Here is a 23,553-nt window from a genome sequence, read left to right as displayed (position 1 = left end):
ACTGCCATTGTAATCGACACGTGCGATTTCCAGGCCTCCACTGTTTCTACCATGCCATCCTCAAAGGTTTCCCACTCCAAGGTGACTTGTTTCAAATCATCCAAAACATTTGATATGCTAAAACTTATTGGAATCTCTGAACATCAGGTCGGAGGCTGCAGCACTAAAGCAAAGGGAAGGGCAAAATCACTCCATTAAAATGACAAATATTCCAGATGTAGCTAATTAGTATGATAACCTATGCATAAAAGAGAATTGTAAAATTAGTGCCATCAGCCTTGCAATGCCATTAACCATATTATAACTCTTCACATGATTTTCCTCCCACCATGAAATGGTCTTGCAAATGTCTGATCTCAATTTGCTTTATCATATGGTGCAGCTCATCAGTGCCACACACGACTGTGAATACTATGGTTTTCACAGTGGGATATTTTTATCTTTGCAAATTGGTAAATTAAAATAATTTCACCTAGGGCATCCTGCACCAAAATTACACTGGTGATTTTCACAGAAATTCTGTATTTTTTCCTTCTTACTTGCTTTTCCATAATTTTCTTTTTCATTTCTGCTCTGAATCACCTACTCTAGGATATGAAGATCCAGGCAGGTTAAGAGGCCAGTCCTATTTATCCAGAAAGCTTTTTCCAAGAGGTGGGCTACTGGGAAGGAGGAAAGCTTTAATTTTGGATGGTAGAATCAACATATATGGAAGGTTAGAGTTAAGCCAATAGAGTTCTAAGAAGGAGTACTTGTGGCTAGCAGGTTTGAAAAAACTGTGAAGAAGCACAAATGACATCCACAAATTAGACTAGAGACAGTCAATACATTCAGTGGTTTCCATGAAACTAACACATGAAGGACAAACGAGGAAGTCAGGTCAGTGATTGCAGAGACAATGTTTGGGGAAGGTTGCCAGTTTGATAAAGTTTGCGTCAAGAAATGACAGCACAACTATTATACGCTCTATCTCCCGTTCACTCTTCATCTCTCATCTGAACACTCCCTTCCTCCATTTTGTACATTTCTACCTTAAAGCCTTTTATGACAATTTCCTGTTTTCCAAAAGGATTTCAAATTTGAGCCAGAAAGCATATGGCGCTGGAGGCAAAAGTCCCAGCGAATGAACTTGGGCCTTGTGAAGTACATGTGAGAAGAGGACTTGATTTATATAAAATACATTGTTAACCCCTGGTAGCCTGTGATGTTTGCCATCATGTTACATGTTTTCTGATTTTACTTTGAGTTGAATTTGTTTTGTCACAGTTCAACAGGACAGAGTCTGCAGTGTCTGATACATAAGGAGCTCTCAAATGAATGAAAGGATAAATGAATAAATTGATGCATGCCTGAATACAATTAAGATATGCTAACATGAGCTGACAAAAGATCTTGTTTTAATCATCAACTAGAAATAAAACATGATTTTCAGGGGAAAACTATAAGCATTCATTCATTCACACATTCACTAACTCATTCAGATCAAGGCACTATGATAGATTCTGTATACTGAATAATAAGTAAAACAGAGATGGTGCTTGCCCTCAAGAGTTTATATTCTAGTGGGGGACAAAAAGTACCAATTTCTAAATTCGTAAGTGAAGGCAATTTTCAGGGTTCTTTTATGGGTAATATTTAGATAATGCAGTTATTAAGGAAGGCCTGTTTGAGGAGACCTGCAAGAGAAGAAGGAACCATGCCAAGTGCCAGGGGAAGAGAGTTCTGCAGGAGTGGATAGTCTGGACAAACGCTCCAAGACAGGAGGGAGCTTGTGGTGTCCTAGGACTGAAAGAAAAGAACATGACCACAGTGATCTGAGCTGGGCAACGCTGGCCTGAGGAGGCTGGGCAGCAGTATACATACCAAATCATGGAGGGTTGTGTAGAGAGGCCCTAATTAACAACAAATTGTATTGTTAAAACTCCTTTGTGAAATCAGTGCAGGGAATGTGGAAGCCACTTACTCTTAGAAAGAACATTATATATGATTCTCACTGGACAGCCTACAAAAATCCGTTGAATTTGTAATATCTCTATATCTAAACCACCATTAAAGTTCCAGAAAGAGAAGGCATTGTACCATTTGTGCAGTGAAGAGAACCCCACAGAGTGGGGTGGAGCTTGTGGAAGAGTCTTTGCTCTTCTGCAAACTCCAGCATAAACCCCCTTCCTTGGTGATTCCAAGTATGGTTTTTTTTTCCAGATTAATGTTCATTAGGCTTATCATGCTAAGACTTCTCATGCCTATTCTATCAGGAGTGGGTTTTTTTATTTTTTTTTTCTGTGGTTTAAATTTTTAATTTGTATTTATTTATTTATTTTAATTTATTGCAGTGACAATTGTTAGTAAAATTACATAGACGTCAGGTGTACAATTCTGTATTACATCATCTATGAATCCCATTGCGAGTTCACCACCCAGAGTCAGTTCTCCTTCCATCACCATATATTTGATCCCCTTTACCCTCATCTCCCACCCCCTACCTCCCTTACTCTCTGGTAACCACTAAACTATTGTCTGTGTCTATGTGTTTTTGTTTCTCATTTGTTTGTCTTGTTCTTTTGTTGTTTTTGGTTTATATACCACATATCAGTGAAATCATGGGGTTCTCTGCTTTTTCTGTCTGACTTATTTCGCTTAGCATTATACTCTCAAGATCCATCCATGTTGTCACAAATGTTCCTGTATCATCTTTTCTTACCGCCGAATAGTATTCCATTGTGTATATATATACACAACTTCTTTATCCATTCATCTATCGAAGGACAGTTTGGTTGTTTCCATATCAACAAGACAAATAGTAACAAGTGTTGGAGAGGCTGAGGAGAAAAACACTGTTGGTGGGAATGCAGACTGGTGCAGCTGCTATGGAAGGCAGTGTGGAGGTTCCTCAAAAAATTACAAATAGAATTACCATATGACCCAGCAATCCCTCTCCTGGGTATATACCCCCAAAATCTGAAAACGTTTATACATAAAGACACGTGTGCTCCAATGTTCAAATTTTTTATTTTTATTTTTAATCATTAAGAAAACGTGGAGTTTTAACAACTGTCACTTCTGTAATTATTCTGTTGTAGTGGTGGAAAACTTTTTGTTAAGGCAATCGTGGTGGTGATTGCGATGGGGTTGTTTCAATAGCTATCTGCTAGGTTCCTTGTTTCTGTACCCCTTTTCTTTCACAGCTGGGGTCCCAACCCTATTTATGGTTCATCTGAGGTCTGGGCTCAAGCACTAGGATTGCTCGATGTAGCAAATAAAAATATAAGATGCCTGGTTTAATTAGAATTTCAGATAAAGGAACAATATTTTAATGTATGTCCCCTAAAATATTTTTTAAAAATTACTAATATGAAAAAAGAATTCATTGTGTATCTGCAATTCACATTGAACTGGACAGCCTTTATTTTATCTGGCACCTCTAGATAATCACAGCCTTGGTTGAAATGTGAGACCCAGAACAGGAGGCTGGTGGGCTCAGCTTCACTCCTGTTGGCTTTCTCCCCAGACCTAGTAACTGGACCACTACCTTTTCCCCTTTTCCCTGAGTGACTCTTGATTCTTTACATAATGTTCTAGTTCTTCAAAGGCTGGGGTTGGCCCTTCCCTACCTATGCCTCAGGGACTGGACTCCTGTACCCAAATAAAGGCCAATGGTGAGTACCATTTGCTTTTAGACCTTTCTGATGCCTTCATATGTAGCGAACTTGGGTGCTAGTTCAATGCAGAGGGAGGGCAGAACAGATTTTGGGGGTAAAGGTAAGTTGAATTCCTCTTGCCTCTCTTTACCTGTGAAAACTTGTATTTAACTTCTCTGAGCTTTAGTGCTTTTAATCAATACAATTGAGTAATAATAATAAACTTATATGAATGTTATATGGGTTTCACATTTTAGTTACTCAGTGAATATGAGAGATCATTCACCTGCCAAGATTAGACACTGGTTCACTGCTAGTTCCCTTTATACTACTCGCCTGTTGACAGATGCTGGGGGTTTCCCAGTACCCGATAGATTCGGGGCTCTGTGAAGTTGTCTGTGGGGCTGCCGGTGTTTCTCAGCACTAAGAGTAAATATTTGTTAAATCAATGACTGAAATATCTGGCTCATTTATCCTGTTTGTCTGTCTAGTCTCTGGGTCCCAGCCGTCTATCTAATTCCTGTCTCCAGACATGGTCTCACTTAGCCCCCTAATAGTGCAGGCTCCTATGGGGGTCCCATAATCCCTTTCTTTCTCTACTAGTCCTTAGAGGCCAGTGGGAGAATTGGTTGGGCTGGCATTCCTGAAACAGGAGTGGTCCTTACTGCCATCCCAATGCTGTCTCCCGATCCAGCATAAGACATTTGTCCCATCACTGAACTTTGTTTGCTTCTTCCCTCTGCACCATTTTAACTTCAAGTAAATTCTACTAGTATTTGCTCAGATCTAAGTGTCCATCTGTCACACCTATAACTCGGTCCTGTGAGCCCCCTCCTCATCGATGTGCTGTGCTTGGCTGAGGAGGACCAGTGGGCGTGGGTGTTTGCCTCTGTGTCCATTGTAGATGCTCTAGGTCTTTGAATACTTGTGTGTAACACTGTCCTAACATAAATCTGGAATGTGCTTTAGACGAGATTTACATTCCATAAATCTGGAATGTACCCAACCTATTTGATGTCAACTCTCTGTGAACAACAATGGGCATTTAAAAAACTTGTTCCTTCGTTCTTGGCTCTGAGGTCCTACTCCTTAACTCCAAAATTCTTCACTAGCCTCTCGAGATAACTAGTTACTAGTGTTGCTGGCTGCGTGTCTGTCACCTTGGTTATGTGTGCTGCAGCCAGGAGAGACTGGGGAATGCGAAAGAGACAGCTTTTATCTGGGTTGTTGTGTCGCTTGAAATCTTTCCTAGCCCTTTCCTCTTCCTGGAGAAAGAACTCCCAAAGGGGAATAGAGACTCACCACCTGCTCTTCAGCCCTCCCCCAACTGTGCACCTCTCATTCACTTAAAAAATGTGATAGACCAAGAAAAGGGGGGAAAAGAGAATCATATTTCAGTATTGGGAATTAGGGTGTAAGAAAATAAATCCCAGTACTTTCTCCAGAAAACAATGACAAATAACTTCAAACTCAACTCTTAATCTTTCATTTTCCAGTCAGAAGTTGCTAACTTTCCTAGTAACATTTAAAATAGAGTTAATAGTTCCCCCTCTAAGCAACTTTACCCAGTGATAGCTTCTAAATGAAGCTGATAATTTGCATATAAAGACTTCTATTAATTACTCCCTAAAACCTGAAATTTCTACAAACTACCTCTGACATAAACTGTTACTGTATCCTATTGCAAAATAATTCCTGTAAATCTAATTCTAGGGAAATCAATGTCCTGACCAAGAAAGAATTTTCCATATAAACGTTGACCGGCAGCTGCCAAATTCCTTTCTTGCTTTTAAGCTCTTCTGAGGCTCTTGGATCACTTTTTCTAGGACCTAATAAAGGGCTTTACACCTAGAGCAAAACTCATGAAATATTGCTTGGATTGGATCAGGGCCCTTTACTTCTACCCATGTCTAGTTTGATCAGAGTTTGTTCAGGGTCTCTCAACCTTGTGCTATTGACACTTTGGATTAGATAATTCTTTATTTTGTGGGGCTGTTCTACATACTGTAGGATGATTCACAGCATCTCTGACCTCTATTCACTAGATACCAGTTTCACCTCCCACAGTGGGAAAACCAACTATGTCTCTAGGCATTGCCAAATATCCTCTGGTGAAAAAAATCACCTCTAGTTGAGAAACACTGGTCTAGCTGGATCCAAATTAAGCAGAATAGGTAGAACTATGAAGACGAAAGGGGAGAAGGGCCATTTTTTTATACATATTTGCTTTATATCCATTGGAATTTACCTCCTGCTCTCCTCCTTTCTGCTTATGCTGACTATCTCTGTTCCTGATATAGCAGGGGTGAGTACTTGGACAGGCTAGGACTTTGTTCTTAACAAACCAGGAATATTAAATTTTAAGCATGTTTCAGGATGAGAATTAGAGTCTGGCATAGAAATAGAAGATGAATATATCGTCTCAAATGTTCTCTAGCTTACTGACAGCTTCCCCTGGAAACCCATGTATAGAAGAAGATTGTATCTCTGTGCCACTAGCATGAAAATATGTATTCATTAAATGAGTATGTACTCTATGCCAAGTTTTCTTGTCACATATGTTTTATCAGTTAATTTTCTCAATAATAAACATTATTATGAGTTCAATATTATTATGCCCATCTCACAGATGAGAATGACGAGATTCAGAAAAATGAAGTTACTTGTCCCAGATCATCCAGGTGGTAAGTGGCAGAGATGCATTTCAGATGAAGACCTGCAGATTATAAACAAAACAAAACAAAACAAAACAGAACAGGACAAAACAAAAAGTAAAACATGTTTTTCTCACTTCAACAGGTCATTTACTGTGCTGATTTTGGCAATCTTAAGCCCCAGGAAAAGATCTCTGCTATTTAGGGGACTTTGTATAAGATAGTTTTACAATAATCAGATTTTATTTTAATATGCCAGGAGATATGTGCATATCTCTATTCCTTTTTTTGTAAAGTAGTTTTTGAATGCTGCTATGCTTTTGTGGTTATCTGGTTAAGGATTCTTTTGACATACATAATTAAGTGATTTTTTTTGCAGTCCAGTGTTGTTCATTATTTTCTGCACATTAACACCTTCTGCCTTTAGAATAACACCTAATAAAGATAACGCCATAAAATTTGCATAGAAGATATATGTTTGACTGAGACAATATGTGGGATGAGGTGTACCTGTTTACTATCCAAATGTTTAAACAATGGTAATAAACAAAGCTGCTGTTAGGTTACATTGCTGAAGCTAATGTTTATAATGTTCCTTTCCAATGGGACATAGTATAGCCTTGCAAATAAGGAAATAGTATTTGCTGCTCCTTTTTTTCTCTGCAGAAGTATAATAAAAGTATTATTCTCTTCTTTCTGGCATATAATTTTGAATAGAATTATACAATCATTAAAGTTCAGAAGTAAAAGAGTCATTAGAGACTTGGCTTCGAGTCTGGATCAGACACCTACAAGTTGTGTGTGCCACTTGACTGTGTAACCCTCAATCTTCTCATCTTAAAATTGGGATAAAATTACATGCTTTACAAATCTGGAGGGAATAAAGGAATAGTGGGTAAATATATATGAGCATACAATGTAATATTGTATACTGAAATGTTACATGGATTTAAGCTCAGCAAATATAAAATGAGCACCCACAATGTAAGTCACTTTGCCATGGACCCAAAGATGAGTAAGAAGAAACTCTTGACTTCAAGAAATTCTTCCTTGAGTGAAAAAGGGAGACATACAAACAAATAACAGTAATGTAAATTACTCTGTAAGCCTTATAAGAGAGGGCAGCAGAAACAACAGAGGACACAGTGACAATGTCTGAGGTTGAAACACTTATAAAGAAGAAGGCATTTGAACTGGGTCATGAAAGATGATTAGGGTTTAGGTAGGCTAAGAAAAGAAGATGATAAATCCAGTTCAAAAAAATGGCAAAAGCAAAAGCACAGGCATATGGGAATAGATGGCATATTTTGGGGTTGTAATTTGCATAGTGTAGTTGGGTGTTAGGACACATACTGGAGATGAGGAAGACAGGAGACTTGTATTTAGACTGGTGGCAGCATGGTGTGTGGCATAGAACAGGGGAAGTTGGCACATGGGTTGACCAGTTGGTTGGCAATTGTAATAATTCTGTTGGAAGAAGAAAACAGTATCAGGGTTTGTTGCATAGGTGAAGAACTTGAGGTTTTTAAAAATATGTTTTGGTTGTGGACTATGTTTCTCTGACCACAAATACACCTGAGATTATGGACCAAATTCACAAGTGTTATAGATGGGTAGGAGTTAAGGAGATGAAAATATTAAAAGGTGGGTGTGAAGTGTTTAAAGGATATTCTAGGAAGAAGAAACCACATGGGTGGATACTCTATTGGTAATAAAACCAGAAAATCAACAGCAGAGTACAGGGAAAAATAAGGTTGGATATGTCAGCAGGGGCTGGATTACATGTGGCCTTGAAAGTCCAAGTTAGTTTTAGAAAGGAGGATGGTCATGCCTTCCTTGAGGCAAGGCTCAAGTCTCCAGGTCACCAAATAATGGCTGTTTTTTGGATCAAAGACCTTTAGTAATAATGACTAAATTGGTCAGTAAAAATCTAATTTCTAAATGTAATTCCAACAGTCACTTTCCAGAGCACCACAGGATAGGTCAGTGTCTTTGTTGTGTACAGAATAGGTCCAGCGTCTTTGTTGGGATTTCTCAGGAGTGTATATTTGGAGATTATGTGACAGCCATCCTCTAGTGTACTCCATGTCTTCTCCACCCAAAGCCTGCACCCTCTGCAAAATGAAAAGTCAGAGAGTCGAGCCAGCTCCAAGCTGTCCCCTTCCTTTCTACCTTTCTTTGTGCTTTGCTGTTGTTATTTTCAAAGTGGTGTGTGAGGGCAGGACAGAGTGTCAATCTCCCCTTGGAACACAGGCTGAAAATGGAAAATAAGATGCATTGTGACATTTTAGCTAAAGACCTTTCTCTGGCTTTGGGAAAAGCCAGCTGAATGAGCACTCATTGTCACACAGCCGGAAGAAAACCACACAGCACAAATGTCACCTCGGAGCTTGTTTGCTGTTATTTTTTCAGAATACATTTGATTATTCTTCCTTTTCATTTTTAAGGATAAGAGGTCAAAGCCACTCCAGCTTTGCCTTTCTTCTCATCAAAGTCTCCCTCCCTCTTCTCATAAAAGCCACCCACATGAGAGCAAGACTTGCATGGCGTTTTCCTTTCAAATTGGCAAGAGTGTATTTGCAAATGTATCTTTACCTGAATGGTGTGGATTCACTTAAGCTTATTCATGTTTTTCAGAGAAATTGACCAAAATTGCCCAAGAGATACAACTGTACTTTGGGCATTTCAAGTTCCTTGATCTAAGCACTACCTTCCAGTGCTCTCTTTCCTTAATCTTTTACTTCTAATGACTTTTAAGGAGGCAAGGTCTTGTAAATGGAAAGAACAAAAACCTTGGAAGCATTCCGATCTCTTTCTGTCTTGGCATCCTCGCTTACTTGCTGCGTGGTTTAGGTCTTCTTCCATTGAGCCTCAGTTTCCTCATTTGTTAAACAGAATTAACAGTAGTACTCACCTTATGGAATTCTATTGAAGATTAAATAAGACAATGTATGCAAAACATTTAGGTTATCGCCAGTTAATGTTATCTTAAGACCTCCTGAACTAGCTCAGTGTGGTCACAGGGTAGACCAGGAGCTTCTGATAGAAAATGAGTGACCATGGCTGGATAGAGACGGCTCCTTTGTTCTTTGATACCAGCATGGCCTGAGGGAGCATGGAGGGGAGTGTCTGAGTCAGAAGAGTATGGCATGGGAGTTCCAGGTGAAGCCCTGGGGACACAGCAGAGCCCAGGCTAACAAGCCTCCACTTCCGAAAGGCTCATATTCCTGTGGGCCTCAGGAGGCAACGTGTTTGCTCCAGGTGCCAGGGGGAAAAGGCGACACCCCTCAATTCCGGGATCCTGGCTTTGATTCAGCTTGCCATTTAGCAGCTCTGTGCTGTGGGCAATACATTTAACCCCTTGAGCTCCAGCTACCTCATCTATAAAGTGGCCAGAAGATCTATTTAATAGGGTTGTTGGGAGGATTATATGAGGCAATACCAGCTAACATTTCACAAGAGCTAACATTTTTCGAGGGCTGAACATGTGCCAGACATGTTTCACATGCATGAACTCATTTACCTCAAGACAACCCTATAAAATTGGTGCTATAATTGTCATAATTCTACAGATGAGGTAGGGAAATATAAAAGAAACCCAAGCTATCTAAGGTTACTCAGTTGGTAGGGGAAAAGTAGGACTCAAACAGGCTACTTGGCTTCAGAGCTGTGCTCGCAAATGTCTGCTATACTGTCTAGACCAGTGGTTCTCTAAGTGTGGTTCCTGGCCCAACACTATCCGCATTGCCTTGGAATTTGTCAGAAATGTGCATTCTCTGCCTGACTCCAGACCTACTGGAACAGAAACTCTGGGGGTAGGGCCCAGCACTTTGTACTTTAACAAGCCCTCCAGGGAATTCTGATATAGGCTTAAGATTAAAGACCATCGCTCTTGACCAAGGGTGGCAAACAACAGTAGCCATCTGTTTTTGTCAAAAGGGTTTTATTGGAACATAGGCAGGCTCGTTCATTTATGTATTTTCTATGGTGGCTTTTGTGTTACGATGCCAGAGTTGAGTAGTTGCACCAGAGACCATCTGGCCCACAAATCTTAAAATATTTATAATCAGTCCTTTAAGCAAATGTTGGCAGACACCTGGTCTAGGCAATACAATGAAAGCACCTAGCACAGTGTCAGCACATAGTAAGTGCCCAAGAAGTGGCTGTTATAATTAAGTGCTTGGGAAGCAAAACCTGGTATTCATTAGAGGCCCAAAGTGCTCCCATGCCATGATGAAGGGTGGGCTAGGTCAGTGCAGAACCGGACGACAATTAATTAATTGTTTCTTTCTTCTGACCCATGTGTAGCTGAGCAATTTGGTTATGGTTCTAGTCATTTCTAACCAAGGGGATATATGAGTAGAGAGGGAGGATTTTACTGCAGCCATCATCCTGCTGTGTTTTCCTCCCAGTGATTGTAAAGCTTTTTTAGTTGACAGCTGTACTTTGAGTTAAGCCGCATGTTCTCCAAGTGAGGAAGCCAAGGCTCAGAGAGGGTGAGTGACTTCTGAGGGACACAGAGCTAAAATGTGGTGGTGCCAGGACTTGTTTACTTTCATGGTCTGATTTCAGTTCTTCCCTCTGGAACCAGAACAAACCGACCTTGTAGGAACACCTCAGTCTTTTCCCTTAGGGCTTCTTCCTTTTAGGGAGAAGACTTGCTTCCTTCTAAGGAACTCAGTTATGCCTGATTTCCTCTCTGCCTAGGAGGGTACATGGGTCAGGTTCCTGGCAGGATACACATGGTACACTTGAAGAGAGTTTGATAAAGGGACCGGAAGCAAGATTGGGCTCAGTGCAAAATGAAAATTAGGGATCCTTGTTTAAAAAGTATTAAGAATTTCAAGCATGGAAATCAAGCATGGAGTTCTAAGCACAGGTCCCTGTGTGACTGCACAGGTTACACTCCCATGAAGCCAGTCTGAAAAGGGACTGTTTGCAAAGTGTGGACTGGGTTTAGGAAAACCAACAAGAGATGATGCAGTGCCCCGGGGGATAGAAGCAGTGGAAGCCATTGCTTCTTCTGGGACTGAATGGGCTCAAAGAAGAAAAACAACTACTAGAACCCTGAGAGAGCAGCTGTGTAGTAGTAAAAAAGGCCCGCCAACCTTTCCATGTTTTTCTCCCTTTAGTCCCCTATATAGACACCTCTCAAAAATGGCCATCACAACATGCCTAAGGGAAGGCCGTCAGAATGCTGATGGTCCAGAAGACCCACTGTTTTTTTCATAAAAATGTTTTGGAATTTACATCACAAATCGTAGAAAACTGAGTTTCCTTTGATGAAGAAGAAACCTATTCCCCCAAACCCCCATTTTTCAAATAAAAGTAACATAGAACAATATGTCTTTCCTTGTGCTGGGGCTTTGGTTGAACTCCAAAATCCCTGGTTGGAGAGCAGAAGTTTACCTCCTGAAGAGTCTTTGTGTCTTCCTCTCTTTGTGGCAAAGTGGAAAGAGGCAAATTTTTGGAATTGTGTTGATCCGGGTTCCAGTCCCTTCTCTCTCTACGTTGGCTCATTTACTTTGCTGGCCCTCAGTTTCCTCATCATTCAGAAAGACACATAACCTTGTGCAATTGTTGTTTATTAAAAGCAGGTGCTGTGTTTTGCAAATGTCATCCTTCCTCTCTCACCAAAGCATTCAGCTTTGTCAGCTTCCATTTGGCACACACTGGCTGATTGCCTGTTTCCAGGGTTCTGAGTGTGACTCATCTCTGCATCCCCTCAGCACATTTCACACAGTAGGTTCTCAACAATGTTTTTCTGCTTGACTGGTATTCCCAGGGAAAGCTGTGGCTAAGTGGTGTCCTCCCAGAACAAAAGGCCTCAGGCACTCATGGTTGCCTACTGAAGCTTGGCTGTTTCCTGGTAAGTTTTTTGATTCTTGGCCCTTCATTTAACCCCTTACCTCTGAGATCAGGCCATTCACTGAGCTTCAGAGGAAGCCTCAAGAAGACCTTTCTCCATGCTCAGGACTGTGCCCTTTTTGGTTTCTCTGCTCCCATTCAGGAACTCCCCTGGCTGTCTAGGAATACTAGTTAGCTAAGAGCATGGCTGCAGACGCCTGGCCGGGTCCACTGGGCAGGAACGTGGACAGCTGGCAGGTGGGCTTCAGAGAATTCATTGCAGCAGCTACATGGCCTGATTGCTCCAAGCCCGTTATTCATTCATCTTGCATAATTATTGACCTTTCTGACTACACTCTCCATGGAGAATTGCAAGCCATTTTCCAGAGCACAAATGAATCTCTGAAGTGAACAATAGCACAGAAGACTGTCAGCATCACCTTATATTCCCTCTTGGAAGCAGACTGGGGGAAGCGGGAGAGCTCTACTTACAGGGGAAACTCCAGCTCGAATGAGTTGCTGCAAGAGTCAGACAGCTTCGGAGTATTAGAAAAGTGAAGCCCACTCTTGCTGCCATTTGTAAATGTTGTCTACATCTTTCTAAAATTCAAGTCTGGCCATGACATTCCCTGATAACTGGATGTCCAAAGCCCTTCATAATTGGATTCCAATCTTCCTTTCCAGCCATATCTCTCTGTGCTTAGCTTGGTAACTCATGCAAGCCACACACACTCTTGGTGAATCCCAGAAAATCTATGCTGCTTCCTGCCAATGGGCCTTTGCACATGCAATTTGCTTCTCCTAGAATGTCTCTTCCTTGCCCGCTAACCTTCTTTACTGACCCTCTTTGCTGAATAGTCTCTTCATTCTCTATCTTCTCATTGCACCCATTACTATCACCCATATTGCCCTGTATCCTATATGATCACACTCTATATCGTCCTCCTTGAGGGCCAGAGTCTGGGTAACATTCATTTTAATGTCTGATACTTAATAGGCTTCTGAAAATACTTTTAAAAATGAGTGAGAAAATGAATGAATTCTTATCTTAAACATTCCAGGACTACATTGTCTCTGGTAGGACTCTGTTGCACGCAAGAGACACTCTAAGTAGTTTAAGCAAAAAATGAATTTCTTGGTTTGGGTAACAAAAATCTGGGGAAGCCTGGCTTTCGGAGGTGCTACATTTGGGTTTCAAGCAATGTGGCTAGCAGACATCTGTCAGCTCTGCTTCCTGTAGGTGTTGCCTTTATCCACATCCTCGCTCCCGTAAGAGTATTGAGAGGGCTGGAGAAGACACTCTCATTCTGCTAAGGCCAGACAAAGACAAAGTGTTTCTTTTCCCCAGAAGCCCCAGCAAAAGTCCCAGTGGCCCTGACTGGTTTATGTGCTAATCTCTGAGCTAATCCCTGTGGTCAAAAAGATGGGCTATGTAAACTGGCTCAGATCAATCAGGGTTTACCTTTGTCAATCCTTTTCAATACAACAGTTGCAGAAAGTGAGAGAAGAGATGAATTCCACAAAGGGAAATCAAAGTAATGTTGCTGCAGGAAGGGAATATGGATGCTGACCAATCAAACAATTTATTTTCATTCTGTGTATCCAGTCCCATAGACTTAATGCTAGAGAAAAAATAAAAGAGCAAAAACCTTTCAAAAGGTGTAGCAGCCAGATCCAGTTCTTGTGAATTAAATCTAAACCCTTGAGGAAAAATACAGTCAAGTCCTAGGCTATAGAGTTAAAAGTCCTAGTGAAGCCTCCATTTTATAAACCATAGTTGGGATTTTTTAATTGTTAATTATTATTTTTTATTACAGTAGGCATCAGGTGTGTCATTCTTTCCTTTGGTCTAGGTGTATATTCTCTTGTAATAGTTCACAGTTTTATTATTTGGGAAATTGTGGTAAGGTCCGTGAGTAGAGAATTATGTTTCCAGACACAGATCTGTGTGTGCCTCAAATTGCTGACTAGGGTTTTTTTTGTTTTCTTTTTTTTCCTACAACTAGTATCACCAATTGTGAAAGGAAATAAATCAGGGTAACATGAAGAAATTTTTATCTTTTTAGCAGTAATATGAAAATTCCTTTCTGAGGAAAGATGAGTTATGTCAAAAAAGTGTTGGTAACTATGCTGTGGGGTAGACACAAGTTCTAGGGGTACACCCCAAAGAAGGAAGAGACTTACACACAGGTAGGAGAGGAAAGAGGAGTCAGGAAAAGTCAGCAGAGGAAGACGAAGACCTGAGAAAGAAGGAAAGAAGAATTTGCACAATGGAGACTTTTTTTTAACCACAATTCTTATTTTGTATAGAATATAGAATTAGTGATCTGACATGTCTTCTCCATATCTCTTAGGAAGTCTTTAGTAAAAGCAGTATTGTTCATAACACTCTGGTATAAGAAAATTTCAGGGGGAATTCCAAGAAGAGGTAATGACTTCTTCAAGGTTGATATAAATTTCTTCTATAGGTATGTATAATGACAAAGAAGTTAAGTGTAGATGGAAATCAAGAGAGTGACCAGAGAAAAAGTGTCTGTAAAAGTCACTAAGAATCATTTGTCAGGGCAGACACTCTTTATCAAAAGTTAAGGGGATGCACTGGGACCCCGCCCCATCCAGCTTACACAGGGCACTCTCAGCACCTGGGCAGCCAGCTTTGCCCCACATAAATGCAGGAGACATTTCCTGTAGCAAATGGCCCACAGCAGTTTGTGTGGCCACTTGGGACACTTTTTGCTGGTGGGTAGTCAGCCCCAACTCACGCTGCAGCCTTTCATAGAGAACACTTGGGATCTGTGGGATGGAATGGCAGCTGGCCTCAGTGTTCTCTGGGCATTTTGCAGAGTGGCCAAAGGCTTGGCACTGGTGCAAGAACTGAATCTTCTTTAACTTCGGTGAGCACCATCCTCCCCACCCCAGTGATTCCCTGGGATCCCACCCTACCCAACTTACACAGCACCATCAGAGGCAATGTCAGCACTGGGACATCCAGCCTGGCTCCATGCACTTAAGAAGGCTTTGTCAGCAGCTGAGAGTTACAGTCAGCCAGCAGGTAGCAACAGGCCTAGGTACCAGGTGCCCTGAGCCTTTTGCTAAGCTGGCCCAGGCCTGCTACTGGTGGTAGCCAGACTTGGTTCACAGTATGTTCACCCCCACATGCCTCTAGGACCAACACAGGCAGCAAACAAATGCATATAGCTTTGTAGTTCCTATCAGGTTGCCCTGGGCTGGTCCCAGGCATCAGCTGAACTTGGCCTGCATGGGAGCCCCTCCCAAAAGGAACCAGAAACAATGCACCCAGAGGCCATCTTTAGACCAAAACAGAGCACTACCTGAATAGTCCCTCAAGTGGCACACTCGAAGGGTGGTCTCAACAGGCACAAAAGCCCACTGGAGTGAATCCCATTGTGAGAGGTCTGCCCACACAAAACAGCTCATCCTCACAGCCAGTCAGCCTGAGCATCAATCCCACTCACTGATGTGCCAAAAGCAATCAAGACTCAACTACAAAAGGAGGGCAACACACAATGCACACAGGGGACACTCATGGAGCACATGGCACAGGTGGTCAGGGAGACTGTGCCACTGGGCCACACAGGACACCTACTACATAAGATCATCTGGCAAAGATTGAGAGACAGGAAATTTACCTAATATATGGAAATGAATATGGGAAATCAGACAAAATGAGAAAATAAAGAAACAGGAGAAAACTCCAGAAAAAGAACTAAATTAAATGGAGACAACCAACACACCAGAGACAGAGTTCAAAATGCTTATGATAAGAATGCTTTTTGGAATTTAGTGAGGACTTCAACTAAGAGATACCAAGCATAAAGGACATAGAAAACATAAAAAAGAACCAGCCAGAAATAAAGAATATAATAGCTGAAATGAAGAATACACTGGAATCAACAGTGTATCAACAGCAGAAATCAACAGCAGATAAGGTGAAGCAGAGGATTGAATCAGTAGCAGAAAACACCCAATCATAACAACAAAAAGAAAAAATAATTTTTTTTTAAACAACAACAAAGATAGTTTAATATACCTTTAGGACAACATCAAGTGTAACAATATTCCCATTATGTGAGTACCAGAAGGAGAAGAGAAGGAGGAAGGGATCGAGAACCTATCTGAAGAAATAATGACTGAAAACTTCCATAAACTGGTGAAGAAAATAGATGTACAAGTCTAAGAAATACAAACAAAATGAACCCAAAGAGGGTTAATCACAATAAGACACATCATAATTAAAACAGCAAAAGTGAAAGACAAAGAGAGAATCCTAAAAGCAGCAAGAGAAATACAACTAGTTACTTACAAAGGAGCTCCCATAAGATTGTTAGCTGATTTCTCAACAGAAGCTTTGCAGGCCTGAAGGGATTGGCAGGAAATATCCAAAGTGGTGAAAAACAAGGGCTTCCAATCAAAATTATTGTACTCAGCAATGCTCATTTAGAATCAAAAGACAGATAAAGAGCTTCCCTGACACGAAAAAGCTAAAGGAATTAAGTACCACCAAGCCATTATTACAAGAACTTAAAGGGATTTCGTTAAGAAGAAGGGGGAAAACAAAACAAAACAGTATATCAAAAATATGAATAATAAAATGGCAATAATTGTGTACCTTTCAGTAATCACTTTAAATGTAAATGGAGTAAATGCTCTAATCAAAAGTTGTAGGGTAGCTAAATGGATAAGAAAATAAGACTCATACATGTGCTGTCTACAAAAGACCAACCTCAGTTTGAAGACACACATAGACTGAAAGTAAAGGGATAGAAAACAGATATTTTTGTGCAAGTGGAAATGAAAAAATCTGGGGTAGCAATACTTATATCAGACAAAATGGCATTTAAAACGAAGACTATAATAAGAGACAAAGAAAGACATTACATAATGATAAAGGGATCAATTCGACAAGAGGCTATAACCCAAAAGTTAAGAGCAGATAGGACCCCCTACACATACACAGAGTTCAACATCTAGAACCACTGGCATGGGGTTCAAAGGTCAGAAAGATACCCAAAAGAGAGTACTAAAAACTTGGAACAAGTGTTCATAAGGTGGACTATTTCAGCTTAGAAATCTTATTTTATAAGCCCAATAAAACCATTTGGACTTGCTCAGTAAACTGTAGAAGGATAGGGCACTAATAGGATGGGCACACCCTTCTTCACCAACGATAGTTTCAAAGATATTAGACAGCTGTTTTCTTTTTCTCCTAGTTCTTTTCCTGTTTCCCAATAGCCAGAAGAAAGGGGGAAAATTCCTTTTATAGAAGGCTGCTTTTTTTTCTTCATAACTCCTTAATAACTCAGGACCAAACTTACCTGTTGGTTAAAAAACAAAAACAAATATACAGACATGTTTCATAAAGATTTGAAATTTAAATTCAAATTAATGGGACTATTGAGTCTGTTGGAGTGTTTTGAAAAATTTCTTCAGATAATTGCATGGTACAAATGGCTACATCTTTCCATTCATTTGCAACTGATTCATCAGCAGGTTTGAGTCCCGAGTACTAACGACAGACCATGTTATCCTGTTTTGGGTCCGTTGCCAATGATGGGTTTTCACTTTCCCTGTGGATGGAAAATACTGCCCAGGAGACAAATGCACAATTGGTTCTTCTTGGATTCACTGTTCATTTGTTTCCTTCATTTTCTTTCAATGCCTTCAAGATGTCCAGGCTTTAGTCAGCTTTGCACAGAGCTCTAAGCTTAAAAAGCAGCTTTCCCTTGGCTATCCCTCCAGGTGGAGAATGAAGCTAATTCTACCCCTGGATTTGGGGAGGAGATTTGGGGATGAGGCTTAAATCTTCTCACAAGCCAGTTAAAAGTCACTTTAAGAAAGAACTGCTCCAGCAACCTTATTCATGTTCATCACAAAGAGATTTTGTTTCATTAAACTGTAGACTTGACTCTGTCTCAGCAAGGTCAGGAAAATGTTACCTGCACCACTATTCTTCGGCTCCATTAATACCACCAATATTTGATTTATGGCAGCTGAGCCTTTGTGAACCTCAAAAGGGACTTGCTGTGGAATGACTGCTTCCTCTGAAATTAAGGGGTGCAGACAAAGAGCTGGATTTGTGTTTGTGAGTGAGAAATGGAAACCTCCATCCATCATTTGGACTGAGGCTAGGACTTATGGACGAAGGGAGGTTGGTCTTTTAAAAGACCGTGGAAATTTTGAAAATTTTGATCTTTTCTTTGAGTGTGTGAGTGCATTTTGTATGTGTATGTATTAAATCTCAAGCCTGAATATATATTTTTAATATAGACTTTATTTTTTAGAGTAGTTTTAGGTTCATAGCAAAATCGACTGAGAGGCACAGAGATTACCCATCTATAACCTGCCACCACAAATGCATATATAGAATATATTTTAACAAAATGATCCTGAAGTCTAACTACATTTAGCTCAGATAATTGGTCAAGAAAACCATTAGGACACTTGTAGGATAATAGTTCTGGGGACATTGGATTCCAAATTTCAAGGTCATAATGTATCTCTGTCATTCAGGCTTCAAAGAACCCAAGCTTTATTTTGACCAAGGACCATGCCTGGAATTAGTATTTCTAAATTACAGACAGACATTAATCTTCAGGATTTTGGAATGAGAAGTCAGAATTCTCAGGTATACCTAGGTATTTTTCAGGTATATACCTGAAATTCTAAGTTATTCTTAAAATATATCTAATATTCCTCATACTATTACTTATTATTACAGATGTCTAACATATAGTTTAAAAGCTAAGAAATATTTTAGTAGCATTTACCAAAAAATATAACCTATAATGAATATTCAAACACTGGAAAACACCAGTAATATAATTAATATATAGTGGTTACCACATGTAGTGTTCAAATATCATAGTACTTGTATCTCCCAGCAAGGTAAACAGTGAATTGTCAATTAAGGACTTATTTTTCTTCCAAAACTTGTTATTTCTTTCAACACCACTCATAGGATTTGTGTAAATTATACTTCTCATCTAATATTATTAATATTTATTTTCAGGCAAGCATTATTTAGTGCTAGCAACCAGACAGGGACACATACACATGCTGACAACATGGTCAACACCTATAAGCGAGACGGACAGGTTTGATCCTGATCCTTTCTCTCCTATGTATTTCTCCTCCAGTTCCTGGAAATGCCAATCTTGACTTTTGATTCTATGTGTTAGTAGATTCCAGCCAGTAATGTCTCCAAGTTAGCTGTTAAGTCTTCATTCTCACAGAAAAATTATAATACTTTCATTTTCCCAATTTCTCAACTGATTTTTTGGGGGTTTGAGAATCAGAAAAGCATACATTTCCTAAGTAATGCTGGGAAGTACTTCCTACATGGACACAATACCTGGGTTAAAACCTGCTTTTTCCATCAAGCCTAGAGCAAAGCCATGTAGAGTCAGTTCCACAGCATGACATCCAAATTCCTAAGAATTGCTATTCTGTGCAAAATCACACAAGAAAGCACAATAGGGCTTTTGTGGAAAAATGGGGCTAAGGGAATATAACAAAAACTTCATCAGTGACACACAAAAAAAGATAAAGACCAAATAAAAATTGTAGTACTGTTTCATAATCAGATAAAATAAATACTACAATCAATATGACACCTTGCCTTGAAAAAGACCTGAGATTTGCTTCTGGAATTGGTCTTTGGAAGAGTTGCAGCTTGTGAGCTACTGTAAGTGATGGTAGGAGTGTATCTGAAATAGGATGGGAAGCTGTAACTGTAGATGTGCATGGGTGTGGTTCATAACACACATGAGGAAATGAGGAGGTGAGCAGATGTGTGAGGTGTGCGTGTGGTTTATTCTTATGCTTGGTTCAGCTAGCTACAGTTTTCCACATTGACCTAGTATTATTTGCATACCAACTCACACATAAGCAAATGTGAAATTCACATGCTCGAATTGTTCCCAATTATATCAATCACATTGGGACAAATTTGTTTTCAAAACAAACGTTATAGCAGAATTGATCATACATATAGAGTTGTCTGAAGTTGCTGAACATAAGAATCGCTCTTCAGGCTCTCCATTTGTTTTAAAGCTATTTTGGGTTGGTTAAGAAGAATATCTCCGAGGAGATATTCATCCCATGGGTGCCTGGTTGGGTTGGCCATGTACTGATACCATGTCCTTCATTTCTTTCTCTTCCTCCTGAATCTCAAGCGTCAGAGATATTCCAGGGACCCAAGAGAAGAATATATGTAGCCAATGAGGTGCCTGCCTTTGGCGGTATAATTTGAAGGGAGCTGACAGTACTGCTTACTTAAGAATAGCAGTCCTGCCAGCCTCCTACAGTACATTGACTCACCATTATTGGGAATCAGGGCATTGTGGCCTTTTGTCAAAAGAGATATGTGACACTGGAACTGAGCACATTAGCACTGCCCATAGCACTTTATAGAAGTATCTACAGTAGTCTGCAGCAGTGGAAACACACTTTAGCAGTGGAAACACACTTTAGTGGTAAATGCCTTTTTTATGTTTTTTAAATACATTATATATTTTATCCATTATGAAAAATATGTCCCCATGAACATTTTAGAGAAGTAGATAGAAGAGCTAAATAAAATTATATGCTTCCCCTCTGATAACACTTCCATGCACTTCCTTCCAGTCTAGGAACAGTAGATTTTGGTGGTGAAGACGAATAAAATGGAGCTGGTTGTGTAGCAACATTCCTTGATGAATTCTTTACTCCAACATGGTCTTTATTAATGAATGTAAGGCCTGAATGAAATCTTGAGGCTGTTAAAAGCATATGGCAGCTTCAAAATGACTGCTCCTGATCTCTTGGCTGTTGTTTTTGGTTGAGCTTCATTGCCCAGGGTAAACTAAACTTTCCAACTAGTCATGGGCCTCAGCTGGCTTTGAACACAGTATTGGTTTGGCAACTCAGCTCCTAGATTTATCTTCTCGGCTCTTGAATTTGGCTTGTACATTTCACTTGGCTAGTTGTTGAATTTCCCTCTTGGCTTTAGGTACTTGGCTTCTACTAGCTGCTTGGCTTGCAGATTTAGTGTATGTGTAGATTTGGTTTTGCTTTTGGAGCATGCCTTTGTCCTGGGTGAACTAGCCTGTATCATAAACACAGTTATGAGACACCTGACTGCTTGAGTGGGCAAGCCCACCACTTGGCCACATTGTTAAGGGAGCAAGATGAGTTGATGGGATCCCATTATCTGGGAGAGCAGGTCTGTTTTTGGTACCATAGCAAAGGACCGTGGGCAGCTTCAAGATAACACACACAGCCGCCTAAGGTCAGCACTTTGAGGCTACCGACTCCAGCACTTCAACACTCCCTGAAGACTTCTTCAGCTTCTGAGCTCCATCTTGGCAATGTGGCGGGGAATAGAAGGAGATAGGGCTGGATTTTTGAATGTCCTATTTTGTAACTCCACTACCTTTGCAAGAATACCCAAAGGCCCACTGACCAAACCACTTTGATTCTTTTGTCTAAATCATACTGGGACCAGATCTTTCTGGAGTACCTGAGCCATAGAACACCACAAAACATGGCCCAGAACAACTGGGAGTTCTGTTGATTACTCTGTTATCTCAGCCGCCTCCTAATCCCTGGGTGGTGGCTGCCACTCTCTTCCCATGACTATGCTTCGTCTATCTGCCACATTTAGACTGGCAGCTTCAAGACTCAGGAACGCATCCAAGGCTCAGGTCGGGTGTGCTTTGTCCACTGTGTATGCTCAATTAAAATGGAATGGTATCAAGACATTGTGTAGTTCAGGCTTGGTACATTGTAACGTACTTCAGTGAGTAAACCACAACAAAAAGAATGATAATAATGATAGTGAAATCTTACATTTGCATAGGGCTTTACAGATTACAAATATGTTCACTTTGATGATTGTATTTCACAACCAAAACTCGGAGAAATAAGCAAAAGAGGATGGTCATGCTCAGAAAGTTTAGGGGACCTGCCAGAAGATGAAGAGCTGGAGCAAAGGGATCCAGATTTCTGACTCAGGTCTTCTGATTCCTAGTCCAAGCTTCAGTCTATCATTGTATATTGCACTAGAGTATTCAATTAGCCCTTAATATCAGATCAGAATTATAAACTGAAGATCAGGTAATGTCTTTCCTTTAATATGTATATTCCAATACAGCACAGGGAACTCTGTAGGACCCACATAACTATTTGTAAATTGGTTTATTCTTTCATTTTTAAAAATCTCATCATTCCTTTTTTCTAAGAGTCACAGAATTTTAGAAGTAGAAGGAACTGTAGAGCTGCGACTTTGTTATTTCGTTTTTTAGATGGAAGGATTGAGGTTCAAGATACCTAAGCCAGCCTGTAGGTGGGAGGGCTGATGATTTAACCCATTTAATCAATTCTGCTTTCTCCTACCTTAATCTGTCTGGGGGACAATAACCATCTTCACTGCTTCCTTCCTCTCTTATCTCCTCCATTCCATCCAAATTGCAGGCTTGTGTCGTCATAAAGGACCTGAGGTTCCTCAAGGCTCTTTCCTGGTTTAGAGCTCTGAACAAGCCTCAGTCAAAGCCAGGCTGGTGTAAGGCATCAGTCCTTCTATGGACATGCCTTGGTCTTAGACAGTGAGCACATGCAGTTGCATGGTAGAACAGGTCAAAACCTGGCCTCTCACACTGGCCGCCCATGGGCTGTTGCTGAGCTGTGCGTTATTTCATGTCTACTTCCATTTCTGTTTTGGCTCCTTTTGTCTCGCCTCCCCGCTCACAGATCCTTGACCCATTGCCACAGTTGTACTGGTCAGTAACTGTAGACCTGACTCTGGGCCTACTTTTTCAGAGCTAGCAAGGGTCGTGGAGTCCGAGATTCTTTGGATCCAGATATTATCAGAGGTAGGAAGAGCATGGAGAGGCCTTGCTATCTTTATTACTCCTCTTCAACTCCTCAGGTAGCCCAGCTCTTAGACTTTTACAAAACTTCCGAATCAGAATCGCCCCTCTAAGCGCAATAGCTGATACCATGCATTGAGCAGGTGTGCTGGCTGACTTTTTAATGTTATCTCATTTAGTTCTCTCAGAAACCTCCTCTTTTCTCAAGTGAGAGAAGAGAAATTTAGAGGGGCAAGTGACTTGTTTAAGCACTCCTTCTTTGTGAGGGTCAGTGTCATGATTTGAGCTGAAGCTCTGCCACTCCAAGTCCTGCATTCTTGCCATTACAAAGGGAAGGGGCATGGCAGCACTGAAATTGGTGGCAGTGGAATGCCAGCTGCTGTGGAGGACGCACCTAGGGGAAAGGGCATGTGAGGTGGGTACCTGGGGTAGGGCTGAGCAATTGGGAGCAGGAGGAGGAGAGAGCGTTAAAGATTGCCACTCTCCTTCAGTCTGAATTCTCCCCCTTCAAAGCTATCTGGCCTTTCCTTTTAGTTTATTAGGTAT

The sequence above is a fragment of the Rhinolophus hipposideros genome (assembly GCF_964194185.1).
Source record: "Rhinolophus hipposideros genome assembly, chromosome: 11".
NCBI classification, from domain to species: domain Eukaryota; kingdom Metazoa; phylum Chordata; class Mammalia; order Chiroptera; family Rhinolophidae; genus Rhinolophus; species Rhinolophus hipposideros.
This window is presented reverse-complemented; position numbering follows the sequence as displayed.